Source organism: Callorhinus ursinus, unplaced genomic scaffold, assembly GCF_003265705.2.
Source record: "Callorhinus ursinus isolate GAN/ISIS: 27379988/994484 unplaced genomic scaffold, GSC_fseal_2.0 scaffold2, whole genome shotgun sequence".
In the NCBI taxonomy this organism is placed as follows: Eukaryota; Metazoa; Chordata; class Mammalia; order Carnivora; family Otariidae; genus Callorhinus; species Callorhinus ursinus.
The window spans coordinates 44,718,760-44,736,014 of record NW_027397064.1 but is presented as its reverse complement, the minus strand read 5'-3'; the positions used below and the strand labels follow the sequence as shown (position 1 = coordinate 44,736,014).

Below are 17,255 nucleotides of genomic sequence, written 5' to 3'. Positions count from 1 at the left end.
ATTTTGTTAGACTACCTTTCAAAGTTTTCCTTTATTCGGGAGTTGTTTGACATTAAGTTATAAATCATTCTGTGAAATCTTTCTTACTATTGTTAACATGTTCGTATTATTCTCAACTTCATTGGAAATCCAACATGTTCCTTTATTTAGGTCCTGAATGTTCTTTTGTAATGTATGCAATACCTGAAAGTAGGGCCATCCAAAGTTTTGACAGGTGGCAGCACAAGTGGTTGGTGTATCATCGTAGAACCCTGGATGACAAGAGAACATTCCTGTGAATTTGGTAATATTAGTAGTGAATAATGGGATTTTTACAGAATTTAACTTAGTTATATACCAGTGTGGGTTTTTTGTTCAAACCATAAACCCCTGTATTTTAAATGTTGAATTTTAATGGGAAGTTGGGAGATGTGTCAGGAACTTTTAGGTTGCCAGGTTGCCATCATGCTAACCTGGAAGTAATCAAGAACTTTGTTCTTGGCACCTTATTTTTTAATAATGAAGATTTAAGGGGCGCAAACATGAGGGATGGTCCTTGTTGTTCAAGATCTTAGCAGTCGGAAGAGGTGGATGCCCTGAAATGTTTGGGAGAAAGGTTGTTCCTGGAAGTATGGAAGGATTGGTCAGTGGTTCTGAGGGTGGAATGACGTAGCTGGTTCAAAGTACAGAAAGGTCAATGTGATCAAACTGGAATGAGTGAGAGGCAAAGAGCATTACAGACCTTGTCAAAAAAGGAGGCAGAAGCTAAATCATGGCAGGTTAGCATTTAACTTTCTTTAAATAGGACATTACCAAAAAGCGAGATTCACCCACCACTGAACAAAGCCTTAATGTATATAAATGGGGTTTATGCTTCTTTTCAGACTCAAACTAATGTTGAAGGCAAGATATAGCTATAATTGAATTTAATCCAGCTTTGCACTTACATGGTATTTGGACTTACTGAATTTCAAAGATGTCAAATTTGTGTTCACAAATTATTTATCTCCATTAGTTTATATTGTGATTTGAGAGGTTTTTTTTGCACTTACTTTTATGGATCATCAATTTGTAGCTACTTCTAAAAATAACCTTTGAATTATTGCCAAGGATTTCTATGAAGTCAATAGGGATATTTAAATGAAAACTCAAAAGTTAAGAAAGCTATGTTAAAAGCAATCTCTGTAATCAGATTTTTGTGACTCAAAAAACATTTTGGATTAGTTTGTAAAGTTGTCCATCTTCACATATTTTTAATAATTTATTATATATTATTTTAAATTGTGTAGTATATGTTACAATTAGGATCATGATCTAGTCTTATTAAGGAGATGTGTATTTTTACACCAACAACCACTGCACATTTTTAGAATCTGGATTTTCTACAAGCTATTTTGGAAAAAATAAAAACTCTTGTCAGTCTCAGGCTTTACTGGCATATATATAGAATTCAGAAGGTTCAAAGTTGAAGTTTATTTTGAGTATTTTCCCAACTTGTTAGAAAATAGCACATGAAATAGAAAGGACCACGAAGTGTTACTGGTTTTCTTCTGCATGGCTCTAGAGATTTTATTTTCACTCCAGCTGAAAATGCTTCTTTCCACCATTTTGGGGATTTGGGATAAGTAAAAAACAAATATGTCAGTAGTTTCTTCTGGCTATCAGAAAATTTACTGATGAAGTAATTATGATTAGTAAACACACTGTACGTTTTAAAAAAGATTTATTTATTTATTTGAGAGCAAGAGAGAAAGATTGAGAATGAGCAGGGGGAGGGGCAGAGGGAGAGAGAAAGAATCTCAAGCAGACTCCCCATAGAGTGCAGAGCCCTTTGTGGGGCTCGATTTCACAATCTTGAGACCATGACCTGAGCCAAAATCAACAGTTGGGCACTTAACCAACTGAGCCACCCAGACACCCCAAAGTGTTGTACATTTTAATAAAATAATGCATATGTCAGCATGGTCTGACTTCCACTTTTCTCTGAAAAATATCTGTGTCTGTAGTACCAAAGGTTAACTAACATTGAAGAAGAAAAGATGCAAAGAAAACATAAAGCCTCTAGATAGATCTATCGAGAGAAAACTCAAGAGAAAGCTAATTTTGTTCAAGTAGTGCCATTGGCTGAACTGATTAGAAAATGAAATCAAAATCAACTAAACCCTAAAAACAAAGAAAAGAAATATAACAAATAAGAATAATAGATAAATCTTATTAATGTAATGTCATAATGAAGCACAACAATTCAGCTATAAAGATGTAACTCTAAGTATATTTAGTAAGAAGAAACAAAACATTGAAAAAATATATTGGTTAGATTCAGCTAATATGTATAAGGACAATCAAGTGGTTTCCAAAATGAGGGATTATGTGAAAGACACAAACTCTAATGCCTTCTATAGTGTTTTTCTGTATAAGAAATAATTTTTACCACAGTAGAGAGACACTATCTCTTTCAAGAGATTTGTAAGTTCCATAAATGATTTTAACTATTCAAGAAATCATAAAAAGCATACAACACATGTCATTATACATTTGTCCAAAATTATAGACTGTTAAACACCAAGAATGAACCTTAATGTAAACTATGTATTTTGGGTGATCATGCTGTGTCAACTGTAGGTTCCTCAATTGTAACAAATATGCTAGTCTGATGGCGGACGTTGATAGTGAGGGAAACTGTGCATGAATGGGGACAGAGCTGTATGGGTAGTCTTTGTTCCTTCCAATTAATTTTGCTGTGAACCTATAACTGCTTTAAAAAATAAAGTCTATTAAAAAAGTGCACATGCATCTGAATGGAATTATTCATTTTCTTCCTCTCTTTATTTTTAAAAGAGGTTTTGATGTGTGTTTGATGGGATATTTGAATAAAGGAAATGGGAAGTTAGAGATAGGATTCTAGGCATTATCAGTTTGTGTTCTTGACATGCTGAGAAATGCTATTTATACCTTCCCAGTTTTAAAAGTAATAAAATACACTTTCTCCTTTTCCTGGACCACCTAACCAAAACAAGATAGTCCTTCTCTTAAATAATTATGAGCAAAAGTGGCTTACCCATAATTCTACAACATCAAGTCACTGCTACCCAATTAAAAACAAATGTTTCAGAGAAAAATTTTAATTCTTTCTACATACGAATTTGCTGTGATTCATAATCAGGGCAATGCAAATTAAAATCACAATGATTTTACACTGAGTCACAATGAAAATACTACATTACTCCCACCAGTCTGGCAGAAATTTAAAAGTTTAACAATAATAGAAAGTGTTGGAAAGGATGTGGTGCAGTGGAAACTTCATACCCTCTTGATGAGAGGATAAATTGGTACAAGCACTTTGAATTGCTAAAATCCTGAAATCCCACTCGAAACTGTATTCCCTGAAGAAACTCAGGCATATGTGTACCAGGAGATTCGTAAAAAATACGTTCATTGCTTCATTGTTTGTAATAGTAAAATGGTGGAAGTAATCCACATGAAATACACTATGGTATACTCATACCATAGAACACTCCAACAGTGAAAAGAAAGAAACAGCTACATACATTAATAGGGCTGCATCTCCAAAATGCTAAATGAAAGAAGCAATCTCCGAAGACTATATTCAGAGTGATTGCACTTTCATAAAAATAAAAATAAAAACAGCAAAACTAAATAACACATTGCTTAAAAGAATGTACGTATGTGATAATGCCATAAAGTAACGCAAAGGAATAGTAAGTACAAGTTTGGGTAATGGCTTACTTCTGGGGCCATGTGTGTGACTTAACTAAGAGGAACATGATGGACAAGCTGGGTTCCATAAACAGGCATTTATTTATTTAAACAGTATATTTATGCTATGTATAATCTTCTGTATGTACAAGATTTTCAAAATTAGAAAACATTTTTGTAGAACAGTATGAAGAGTATAATTCCTTAATCTGGGGTTATGCATTTGTTGTGGATTTATGGATCAAAATATCAAAATGCAATGTATTTGGGATAGGTCAGAGCACTGGGGTGGGAGAAATGCAGCTGCCTCACACATCACCGATCCAAGTTGAAAGTTTACCTTACTTTTGTCAGGATATTGTTAAGATAGACCCCCTTTGAATATTTCACAGTTAAATCACAGTCAATGCACAATTTAAACACTAAGAATTTTATAAATATGATTTAGGTGTATGAATTCTATTTGACTTTAGGTTACTCTCTTAGTTGTATGGAGGAAATTTTGGAACACCAATGATGAACAGCCCATGAATCAATTGTGTGTGTGTGTGTGTGTGTGTGTGTGTGTGTGTGTGTGTGTGTGCGTATTTACCCCTGAGTCCAGTGAAAGAGGAAAGGGTCAGTAAAGTTGTATTTTGGATTATTACCAGGTTCTCAAGACTTTTAGGATGATTCAGACAGGGAAAATGCACCCCCAAATCACAAAACTAATAATTCTCAAAGCCAAAATTAGAAGAGAAAGTAATATATATGTCTTGTTATTTATATGTAGTTCATGTGAATTAACACTTATTTTATTATTTAGAAAGAGAATCACTGGGTTTAAACATGTGTCTTGTTCATGCTTTTATTTTGTTATTATAAATTTGAACCTAACTGTGTTTTTATGTCTTAAGTCTCACCACATCCAGAATTCAGTAGAGAGAAAACTATTTTCAGGGCACACAGGGATCATTTAAGCATTCTTCCCTCTGTATGCTGAGTGATCTCAGCCTGATTTGGTAGATTTGGAATGAGCCAAGGGATTTGTATTTTACCAAACAGTTCTGCTGCTTTAGATGTGGTATGATGAATATAGCCCAATGTCTGTGCTGCCTTTTGAAAAAGTGTCCTAGACAGACTAAGACTTGCCAGTAGGTCAGACCCTATGAACCCTTAAAAGTACAGTCATTATCTTGACTAATAGGGCCCAAGCCTTAGAACATGATTATCATCCAGGAGGTGGTGTTTGCCTCTCACGAATTCTTCATAAACACTCTTCACCTCTTATCAGAAGGAATAATTTCTAGGCTTAACCCTCAACCCAATTTCCCAAACAAAAGGGTAGATACAAATAGCCAGAGGAATGTTGAAAAAGCAAAGCAAAGCTGGTGGCATTACAATTCCAGACTTCCAGCTCTATTATAAAGCTGTCATCATCAAGACAGTATAGTATTGGCACAAAAACAGACACATAGATCAATGGAACAGAAGAGAGAGCCCAGAAATGGACCCTCAACTCTATGGTCAACTCATCTTCGACAAAGCAGGAAAGAATGTCCAATGGAAAAAAGACAGTCTCTTCAACAAATGGTGTTGGGAAAATTGGACAGCCACATACAGAAGAATGAAACTGGACCATTTCCTTAAACCACACACAAAAATAGACTCAAAATGGTTGAAAGACCTAAATGTGAGACAGGAGTCCATCAAAATCCTAAAGGAGAACACAGGCAGCAACCTCTTCAGCCTCAGCTGCAGCAACTTCTTCCTAGAAATATCGCCAAAGGCTAGGGAAGCAAGGGCAAAAATGAACTATTGGGATTTCATCAAGATAAAAAGCTTTTGCACAGCAAAAGAAACAGTCAACAAAACCAAAAGACAACCGACAGAATGGGAGAAGATATTTGCAAATGACATATCAGATAAAGGGCTAGTATCCAAAATCTATAAAGAACTTATCAAACTAAACACCCAAAGAACAACTACTCCAATCAAGAAATGGGCAGAAGACATGAACAGACATTTTTCTAAAGAAGACATCCAAATGGCCAATAGACACATGAAAAAGTGCTCCACATCACTCGGCATCAGGGAAATCCAAATCAAAACCTCCATGAGATACCACCTCACACCAGTCAGAATGGCTAACATTAACAAGTCAGGAAACGACAGATGTTGGCGGGGATGCGGAGAAAGGGGAACCCTCCTACACTATTGGTGGGAATGCAAGCTGGTGCAACCACTCTGGAAAACAGTATGGAGGTTCCTCAAAAAGTTGAAAATAGAGCTACCATACGACCCAGCAAGTGCACTACTGGGTATTTACTCCAAAGATACAAATGTAGGGATCCGAAGGGGTACGTGCACCCCGATGTTTATAGCAGCAATGTCCACAATAGGCAAACTGTGGAAAGAGCCAAGATGTCCATCGACAGATGAATATATAAAAAAAATATAATATATATATATATATATATATATATATATATATATATATATATATACACAATGGAATATTATGCAGCCATCAAAAGGAATGAGATCTTGCCATTTGCAACGACATGGCTGGAACTGGAGGATGTTATGCTGACTGAAATAAGTCAATCAGAGAAAGACATGTATCATATGACCTCACTGATATGAGGAATTCTTAATCTCAGGAAACAAACTGAGGGTTGCTGGAGTGGGTGTGGGGGGGAGGGATGGAGTGGCTCGGTAATAGACATTGGGGAGGGTATGTGCTATGGTGAGCGCTGTGAATTGTGCAAGACTGTTGAATCACAGATCTGTACTTCTGAAACAAATAATGCAATATATGTTAAGAAAAAAAGAAGACAGCAGGAGGGGAAGTATGAAGGGGGCAGAAATCAGAGGGAGAGACAAACCATGAGAGACGATGGATTCTGAAAAACAAACTGAGGGTTCTAGAGGGTAGGGGGATGGGGGGATGGGTTAGCCTGGTGATGGGTATTGAGGAGGGTGTGTTCTGCATGGAACACTGGGTGTTGTGCACAAACAATGAATCATGGAACACTACATCAAAAACTAATGATGTAATGTATGGTGATTAACATAACAATAAAAAAATTAAAGGAAAAAAAGGGTAGATAAAGTTTTCCTATCTGAACTGTTTGGCCAAGCAGTTGGAAGGCATTTGCATACTAACTTTTTGTCCATGGCCATGTATTCAAAGTGTCTCCGCATCTTAATTTATGCAGTTCAGTGCTGGATTTGTACTTTCTAACCTTCTGGCAAATAAAATATATCTTATTGAACCAATTTATCTTCTTTTATTGCCTCCCCTTTTATTTTCTCTCTTTCCTCTCTATTTTGTTCACTCCCTTTTCTTGATCTAATTTCTTTTACTTTCAAAACGCATCTCGCACTCTGATATTATGTCAGTCTGTTTACTCAGTAAGCAATAATTACTAAGTTAATTGTATTCTTACAGTCATATATATATCTATTCTCCAGATGAAAAATTTTCTGAATCTTCTCTTTTCTCTGTTCTCCAGATTGGCCCTTCACTCCCTAACTTGTTCCTTTCATGTTTTGTTTTATCAATTTCTGGTGAATCTTCAAACCCTTCATCTTGTCATTTACCAAAGATACTGTCACCAGACCTGTAACAAAATGCAGTGTTCTGGATTTACTCCAGGACTCGACGCATGTAAACATAGACAGCACATTTGTTCCTCTAGAGATGTCTGAGGTGAGGACAGCTAGAAAGAGGAATTAGTTAAAATAGGACTAATTAGAGAATTGTTAATAACATTTGTTTGGGCAACATCATGAACTACAAAATTGATTTAAGGTCCTATTCTATGCTGTAGGCTAGCTAACTATGTCTCTGGTGTTACTATCAATCTCCTGGAACAGAGATACTTAACACAGTCAAGGTGATCTAGCAGATATAAAAGCTGAAAAATTACTAATATATATATGTATATGTATATTAGGATATATCTTAAAATCCACTATGCAGCCAAGAGCCAATTGTAATATTTAGGGAAACTATTTTAAATTGACAGCAATTTTTTATATCAGGCAATTATTCAAACCTCAAAACAGCCTTTTTCATCCTACAAGTAGCACTATTAGAAAAGGCTCTCGAGAATATGTGGTGTCTCCCTTGAATCTTGATGAGAGAGAACAAATATTTTGGCACTGCCTTTTTCTGAATCAGACTACTGTGAGTATCTATTTGTCACTGTAAGGACTGATACTAGCTTGAGGAAAGTATAAAGTATGTCTGCTCACTGTAAGAAATTAGTCCTTTTTGCATTCTATTTTTAAATTTTTTTTTAGGATTTTATTTTATTTTTTTAAGATTTTTTTTTTATTTATTTGAGAGAGAGTGAGAGAGAGATATCACATAGGCAAAGGGAGAAGAAGCAGACTTGTCGCTGAGCAGGGAGCCCGATGTGGGGCTCGATCCCAGGACCCTGAGATCATGACCTGAGCTGAAGGCAGATGCTTAACCGACTGAGCCATCCAGGTGCTCCTATTTTAAAAGATTTTATTTTTAAGGAATCTCTATACCCAATGTGGGGCTTGAACTCACAACCCTGAGATCAAGAGTCGCATGCTCTTCTGACTGAGCCAGCCAGGTTCCCCTGTAAAATATTTTAAAACGAAGTACTTGAATTGAAACTTCTATTGGGGCTTTTATTGATGTAAAGTTTATTTTTAAGTGCTTTTTTTCAGCATTTTGCCAGCTCATCTAGATTAAAATTTGTCAATTGTCTGTTGGTCTCAGCTTTATTTTATTATTATTAATTTTGTCTATTTTAAGCTACTTGGGACAAAGAAAATGTGTTGTAGAATATTGGGTTGTGATGCTATCTATAAACATACCAGAATAAATTGAATGTAGACTAATCCTTAAAACAAAATACAGTTTTTATAAGGGCATTGTTATCATATATGTTTTGTAAGCAAGAATTTATTATAAGTACATTATTTGATAGTGACCATATCCAATAAAGTCAGGCAAGAAGAGTTAAAGAATAGGAAAGGATGGTGGGAAGAAGAAGCTATTTGACAATTTGCTCTTACGTTTTGAGCAATACTTCATTCAGGACAGAGAGTTGTTTAATCCAAGCTGGTTTTGTTGCTTGTGGTTTAAAATTCAGCCAGTGTGTTATTAGATGATATGTTGAAATAAACAGTAAACTAACTTAAACACATTTTATATACACATTTTCTCTGAATATTATGAGCATAATTTAAGAAGCAGTCTTTTTCTCAAAGGAAAATTACTGTTTCATAACATTTATGTTTTCATAACAATTATTATTGTTACACACAAGTGACATGCGTATCTGGCCTCAGAAGAAAAAAACCCTCTTATGATATTTCTAGGTAAATGAATGATTAGCACTCTGTTTTAAAAGAAAATAAAGTTAAATATATGAATCTCAACACATAGAGAATCTGAATTTAAAAAAACAAGTATCATCATAACTTGTGAGATGAGTCAATTCAGAAGATATATTTTGTGAAAACCCATCATGAAGCCCTCAAACAAATCATGACTTTATGTAATGACAAATATATATTTCAGTTTATTAAAAAAATCCTTTGGCTTAATGTTTGGAAAATGTCCAAAACTATACAAGGATGAAAGGGCATTGACAGTTGGTTTTCTTTTTAGAATTATCTTTAAATATTATAAATCAACACTTAGAAGCTTGATAAATAATAGATTTTCAAACACATAACTTATCACACAGTTGTACAATTTTTTGTGAATTAAACAAGCTTGTATTCTACATATATATATATACATATTTTAAATGATTGCTTTACTTTTTTTCAACTTCACTGCTAAGTTTTTCCTCCTTCTATAGAATTTTTAGTGTTACTGTCCAGAAAGGCAATAAGTAATGGAGTAAGACTTTTGTTGGGAGACAACAGTTGGCAGGTCTGCCAGTTTCAACAAGAAATTCTGCCAAGTTCAGCCATTGTTTGGCCATTTGAGGAAATGCTTCAACATTTTGTGTTAAAATACCAAGCAACCTTCTCATTTACCCTAGTTTGAAAGGTCACTCCTTGGAATTCAGTGAAACCTGAACACTAACTATGTTACAGAAACCATCTTTACTAATTTATTTCCCTTTATAAGAGCAGTGGGATAAATATTAGGTTGACCTAAGAATAATAAAATGATAATTAGTTTCTGAATATTTTCTCTTTGGCAATGGGTCATGTTTCTAACACCTTCAAAATTTCAGCTCTAGCATCTATTGTATAACTGCATACAAAATCACAAAGTCACCATCTAGTTTTCTGTGGAGACTGATACAAAGAAACATATTCATTCATTTAATAATTTATTGAGCAGTATTAAGCACTACTAGGTTCAGGCACTTATCTAGATGCTTAGGATATATTTGTGAAAAAAAAGCAGAGTGCTTGTACTTGTAGAGTTTATGTGTTAAAGATATGGACAGAAAATAAACAATAACATAGAATATATGTAAATTATAGTTGATGGTTTGTTGCAATGGGATTGATGTTACAGGAAAAAGTTCGCACAAACTAAAATAGATGAAGATGAGCAAAAGGGTTATGGTGGTGTAGGTGTAGCTGACTTTAAATAGTGTCTAGGTTAGGTCCCCAAAAAAGGTCTGTATCTGAGCAAAGACTCCAGGGAGGAGAGGAAGGTGGCTTATGAATTTCTGAGAGAAGAGCATCTTATGCTCTTTAAAAGAAATCCACAGATAATTTTTAATCTTGTTTCAGATAATGTGTTTACCTTTCTTCAATTTTATGCCAGTTGATACCAGAAGTACTAACAAGAAGTATATTTGTCTAAAGGAAGAAGAAATACTGAAGTCTGGAATCCAGGAACTACAGGCCCACAAATAAGGAAGATTAGCATTTTTTCTATATTCAGGTGTTGTAATGACGGATATATGATGAAGAGTAAAGGAAACATAATAAACTTAAAAAAGTTGGTTAATTCATTCAAATAGGTATTCCTTCATTAATTTCTATTATAATCTTATATCAATAAATATGATGCACAATGACCTTTGTTGTTTATTATAAATTTAATTCTAAAGTGTTATCCAAGTTAGAATTGATAGAAAAGCTAGAAAAGCTCATACGTTTTATTTACAGTCTGTGTCTTTCACTGATTATAAAATTATGCAGTTATATCTGGAAGTAAAATCATAGACCAGAATGTAGAACAATCCTTTAAGTCTATATGACTTTGAGTAATTAGGAGTGGAATGTTGTCTAAATGTAGGAATCTAACTTTTTTTTTTAAAGCAGATGTTACTTCAAGATCTACATCATATTTACACTTAACGAAACCCTCTGAGGACGTATGGAGCTAGAGTCTCCTACTTCTGTTAGAAACCCATTAACTAGATTTATTTACCTTATTCAGGACTCTAACTTCAGGAACTATATGTAACATGAAAAGTTTTGAACATGTAGTCCTTTATGGTACAGATAGTACTAGAACTGATATAGTTGAGAGCTTGTAACCTTAAATATGTAGTTTTTTGTGACGTTGAGAATTTAGTGAAAAATCAGCTTTCAGGATTAAATCTGAAAAATCATACAATTAGTGAATTTTTAAAGGATGTTTGAGTTATACAATGACTCAAACATAAACTCTTTGTTAATTTAGGTGTATTTATTTTGAAGGAAGTAGACTGGAATCTGGTTCATTAAATATGGACATATATTAATTTTATGATCAAAAAGATTCAGTAAGTGTTTTCTAATAATTTTGAACTGATAACATGGAACACAGCACAGGAAATCCTTTTGGAAAGTGTATAATTAAGGAAGTTAACTCATGTGAGGAATTCAATTAATTAAAATATTAAACAATATTTAGGAAAATCATTTTATGGGCTTCACCCCTGCCAGTTTTTTCTAGACCTTAATACTTGCTCATATCTCATTTGAAGGCCTTCCTGTTCAAATTAATGAAACCAAGCATTCTTCAAAGCTTTATTCTCAAAATATCTTTAAACACATTCTGTCTTTAAAATGAACAGTTTCTGTTACCCAACCATGATGTTTGCAATTTAGATACGAGGAAATCTTTCTGTTAAAGTATGAAAAGTCAAAGTTATATTAGAAGCAGTTGAAAATAAGATATTTCAGAGTATCTTAACCAAAGCACATACAATTGTGAACTAGGTAGAGTCCATTAGACTGTTCTTTATTTCAGGGTTGGGTTTTTTTTTTTTTTATGTTTCATCTATAATCCAAGGTTTCCCAAATATAATAAATATGTACAGAAAATATCTGATTTATCAAGTTTTGTCATTTTAGAAAACATCCTGCTTCAGGCATTCAGTCCTGAACTTGGGACAAGATGAAAAGTCGAGTGGAGGCCAGGAGAATAAATGAAGAGTTCATACTTTATTATTTTTTTTAAAGATTTTATTTATTTATTTGACAGAGAGAGACACAGCGAGAGAGGGAACACAAGCACGGGGAGCAGGAGAGGGAGAAGCAGGCTTCCCGCAGAGCAGGGAGCCTGATGCGGGGCTCGATCCCAGGACTCTGGGATCATGACCCGAGCGGAAGGCAGACGCTTAATGACTGAGCCACCCAGGCGCCCCAAGAGTTCATACTTTAATCGGGATTGAGCACGGAGGTGGAGCTGATATTGTCCAGAGCAGGGGTCCTATCTTGTTTACCTTTAACATCTAGCACTGGGCCTGGCACATTGTGAGTGCTTGCTAAACTGAGGATCAGTCTGTTTAACCCTAGCACCCCTCCATAGCAATAAGTCATATAACTGTTCTCTGATAGGATTAAATTCTGGTGTGAACAGAAAGTTCCCCAAATAAGATATGCAAGGAGAGCAGACTTTAATTTCATAAAAGAAAGAACAATTCTGAAAGGTCTTATGTAAATCATGTAGAGCAAAAACAAGCTACTTTTTTGGGGGGGAGTGTAGAAACCTTATATCTTTCAGCCTCCCTCATTTATAATGTTATTGTTTTAAATATTTCTTCTACCTATATTTAGAACCAAATCAGACTCCACCCCTCTCCAAAAAAAAAAAAAAAAAAACACTGAGTAACTGGAGAATATATACCATGCTCATAATTAGATGACTTAACATTATTAAGATGTTAATCATTTTCAATCTAACTAATGACTACACTGCAATTCCAATTATTGTTCCAGCAGGAATTTTTAAAGAATTTCCAAAATCTAAAAACCTAAATAATTTTTGGGAAAAAAGAGCAAGTATGGACAAATACCCCTAACTAGTTGTAACAGTTAAATGTATGTGTTAACTTGGCCAGGCTATGGTGCCCTGTTTGATCAAACACTAGTCTGGATGTTGCTGAAAGGTATTTTGTAGATATGATTGACATCTAACATCAGTTGACTTCAAGTAAAGGAGATTATCTGCATAATGTGTCTGGGTCACATCCAATTAGCTGAAGGCTTTAAGAGCAACACTGAGGTTTTCTGAAGAAGACAGAGTTCTTCAAAATTTTTGTTTCCCAAGCTACTCTTAACTACCAGAGGATAGAGAGTAACTACTGGGAGTTTGGTTTGGAGGAAGGTGAGGGTTAAACAGGTATAAATGAAGGAACTTAGTGGAAGAAAATGCATACAGAAAGAAAGATGGGAAATTACCAATTGCAGATTCTACCTACCATACACAGGCATGTCTCATTTTCTTGGGCTTCTCGGCTATTGTATTTTTTACAAATTGAAGATTTTGGTAACCCTGCATTTAATAAGCTTATCAGTACCATTTGTCCAACAGCACTTGCTAACTTCATGTCTCTGTGTCACATTTTAGTAATTCTCTGAGTATTTCAAACTTTTTCATTATTATTATATTATTATGGTGATCTGCGATCAGTGCTCTTTCATCTTACTATAGTAATTGTTTTGGGCATCACTGACCATGCCAATATAAGATGGCAAACTTAATAAATGTTGTGTGTATTCTGACTGCTCACCCGTCTCTGTCCCTTTCCATGGGCCTCCCTATTCCCTAAGATACAACCATATTGAAATTAGGCCAATTAATAACCCTACAATGGCCGGGTGCCTGGGTGGCTCAGTTGGTTAAGCGACTGCCTTCGGCTCAGGTCTTGATCCTGGAGTCCCAGGATCGAGTCCGGCATTGGGCTCCCTGCTCAGCGGGGAGTCTGCTTCTCCCTCTGACCCTCTTCCCTCTCGTGCTCTCTATCTCTCATTCTCTCTCTCTCTCAAATAAATAAATAAAATCTTAAAAAAAAATAACCCTACAATGGCCCCTAAAATGTTGAAGTTGAAGAGTCGCATATTTCCCATTTAAAATCAAAAGCTAGAAATGATTAAGCTTAGTGAGGAAGACATGTTGAAAGCTGAGACAGGTCAAATGCTGGCTTTCTGGTACCAGTTAGCCAAGTTGTGAATGCAAAGGAAAAGTTCTTGAAGGAAATTAAAAGTGCTGCTCCAGTGAACACATAAATATTGAGGGAACTATAGAGTCTTATTGATGATAATGGAGAAAGCTTCAGGATGGGTTAGCCTGGTGATGGGTATTAAGGAGCGCATGTATTGCATGGAGCACTGGGTGTTATACACAAACAATGAATCATGGAACACTACATAAAAATAAATTAATTAATTAATTAATTAAAAAAATAAAAATAAAAAGGAAGATCAAACCAGCCATAACATTCCCTTAAGCCAAAGCCTAATCCAGAGCATGACCTTGACTTTCTTCAATTCTATGAAGGCTGAGAGAGGTGAGGAAGCTGAATAAGAAGTTTGAAGCTAGCTCAGGTTGGTTCATGAGGTTTAAGGACAGAAGCCGTCTCTGTAACATAAAAGTGCAAGGTGAAGTAGCAAGTGCTGATGTAGAAGCTGCAGCAAATTATTCAGAAGATCTTCCCAAGATCATTAATGAAGGTGGCCACACTAAGCAACAGATTTTTAATGTAGACAAAACAGCCTCCTACAGGAAGAAGTTGTCCTCTAGGACTTGCGTAGCTAGAGAAGAAAAGTCAATGCCTCTTCAAAGCTTCAAAGGACAGACTGACTCTCCTGTCAGGGGCTAATACAGCTGGTGACTTCAAGTTGAAGCCAGTGTTCATTTACCATTTTAAAAATCCTAGAGCCCTAAGGATTATGCTAAATCTACTCTGCTTGTGATCTATAAAATAGAACAACAAAGATTGGAGGATGGCACATCTGTTTACAACATGGTTTACTGAATATTTTAAGCCCACTGTCAAGAACTACTGCTCAGAAAAAAAATGATTCCTTTCAAAAGATTACTGCTCATTGAAGATGTACCCGGTCACCCAAGAGGTCTGATGTACAATGAGATTGTACAATGAGATTAATGTACAATGAAATGAATGTTGATTAATGTTGTTCTCATGCCTGCTTAGCATCCATTCTGCAGTCCATGAATGGAGTAGTTTCAACTTTCAAGTCTTATTATTTAAGAAACACATTTTCTAAGGTTGAAACTACCATATATAGTGATTCCTCTGATGGATCTGGACAAAATAAACTGAAAACCTTCTGGAAAGGATTCACCATTTTAGATGCCATTAAAAACATACATGATTCATTGGAAAAGGTCAAAATATCAACATTCACAGGAGTTTGGGAGAAGCTGATTCCAACCCTCAAGGCTGACTTTGAGGGGTTCAAGATTTCAGTGGAGGAAATAACTGAAGATGTGGTAGAAATAGCAAGAGAACTAGAATTAGAAGGAGAGACTGAGGATGTGACTGAATTGCTGTAATCTCATGATCAAACTTTAACAGATGAGCAGTTGCTATTTGTGGGTGAGCAAAGATAGTGGTTTGAAATGGAATCTATTCTTGGGAAAGATGCTGTGAAGATTGTTGAAATGACAACAAAGGATTTAGAATACTCCATAAACTTAGTTGATAAAGCAGCCACCATCAACATCAAGGCAAGACCCTCCACCAGCAAAACATTACAACTCACTCAAAGCTCCAGATGATGGTTGGCATATTTTAGCAGTATTTTTTAATTAAGGTATATGTGTTGTTCTTTAAACATAATGCTATTGTACTATACTATTTACATAACTTTTATATGTACTGGGAAACCAAAAAATTCATTCGGCTGGCTTTATTAATTATGATATCACTTTATTGAGATGATCTAGAACCAAACCCTCAATATATCTGAGGTCCACCTGCACTTTAACCTAAGGTTTGGGGACCAGCATCCATTCATACTAGGGGTGACTAAATACCAGCCACCAATGGGAAAGGGAAGCAGAGTGGTTAAGAGCATGAGCTCTGGAGTCTGGATTCCCAGGATTCAGTTCTTGATACCTCCACTTGAATTACTATCTGATTTGGGCCCATTACTTAGAAGCTCTGTGCCTTGATTTTGGAGTTTCTTATCGGCAAGCAACAATATACAACAACAATAATAATAATTCCTGAGGCTTTGGGGAAGGTTAAATGAGTTTATACATGAGTAATTAATAATGTACATGGCAGAAGGCAAATCCTCAAAGAAATCAGCTAAATAATCTCAATAGGGCAAGCCACCCTTTGAAAAGGGGTTCTCCTGTATTAGTGCAGTATGGAAAAATTCATCCACTGCTAACTTTGGGAGGGAGAACTGCAGCCGGGAAGGCAGACTCTCCTGTTTGAGGCAAAAATAAAATTTATTTGTCCCTCAGGAATATGAGGATATGTGCACTCATCTAATAATGTCAAGGACCAGAGGATTAAGCTGACAATATATATATATATTTACCCAAATAAACCTGACAAGTTCAAAGATATTTTAGTTAGTGAACTGGGAATTTAATTTCCCAGTTCACTAACTAAAATATCTAATAAAATTTAAAATGTAGCAGCGTCCTCACTATGTATGACATGAATGCTGTCTGAAGTGTACTCCATTCTAGGCAGTTGTGGCAAACAGGGGAACGTTTTATTGAAAATAACTTTTTGAAGAAGACATATGTAGACTGATTAATAAAATATTTAAACATGTTAGTCTAATATTAGGTTTCCATTATTTAAGTAAAAGTAAGTCTGCTCTTTTGCCTCACACTTGAAAACAACTACAGAGTTAAGCAAAAAAGCACGTACACACACACACATTTTGACGACATGCTTTTCGCATAGTTTTAATCCTCCTTATTTTCAGTTATAACATGCTTTATTCTTCTCTAGTACTTACCAAAGTTCCGATTTTCCCTTCAAATTATCGTTGGAAAGAAGGCAAAATTGAGGTTTATGCCCCAAATATCTAAACAACAATTGGTATCATGTTAATGAAGATGGACTCGGTTAATACTCATTTGCAGAATTTATGAAATTGATACTTGGATATTAGACAAATTTATCTTAGTTTGATTGCTAAAACCAAGCCTGTGTGCTCATGAATATGCTAATGAACCTCCACGTGACTAAGCTGTGAGGAGAGGGGCACTCTTATAAACCAGATAGTTGCCATTTACTTAATATACCAAATGACATGCTCAGGAGTCACTGTGGTTTCATAAGAAACACAGTTGAGCTCAGGTTAACCTAAACACAAATAGAAAAATAATGACAGATTTATACAAAAGTTTA

At 35.3% G+C, this 17,255-nt stretch overlaps 1 protein-coding gene across 4 annotated transcripts in view; it reads right to left on the bottom strand.

Moving 5' to 3' along the window:
* The window catches only part of CALCRL (calcitonin receptor like receptor), a 102,649-nt gene that overhangs the window by 80,871 nt on the left and 4,523 nt on the right, over nucleotides 1–17,255 (bottom strand). For 3 of the 4 annotated variants that reach the window (XM_025848857.2, XM_073881501.1, XM_073881504.1), the window contains exon 2: nucleotides 184–251. The exons of the other annotated variant lie outside the window; for it this stretch is intronic. The gene's annotated coding sequence lies outside the window, so the exon portion shown is untranslated. The remainder of the gene's footprint in view (nucleotides 1–183; nucleotides 252–17,255) is intronic. 4 annotated transcript variants of the gene reach the window in all.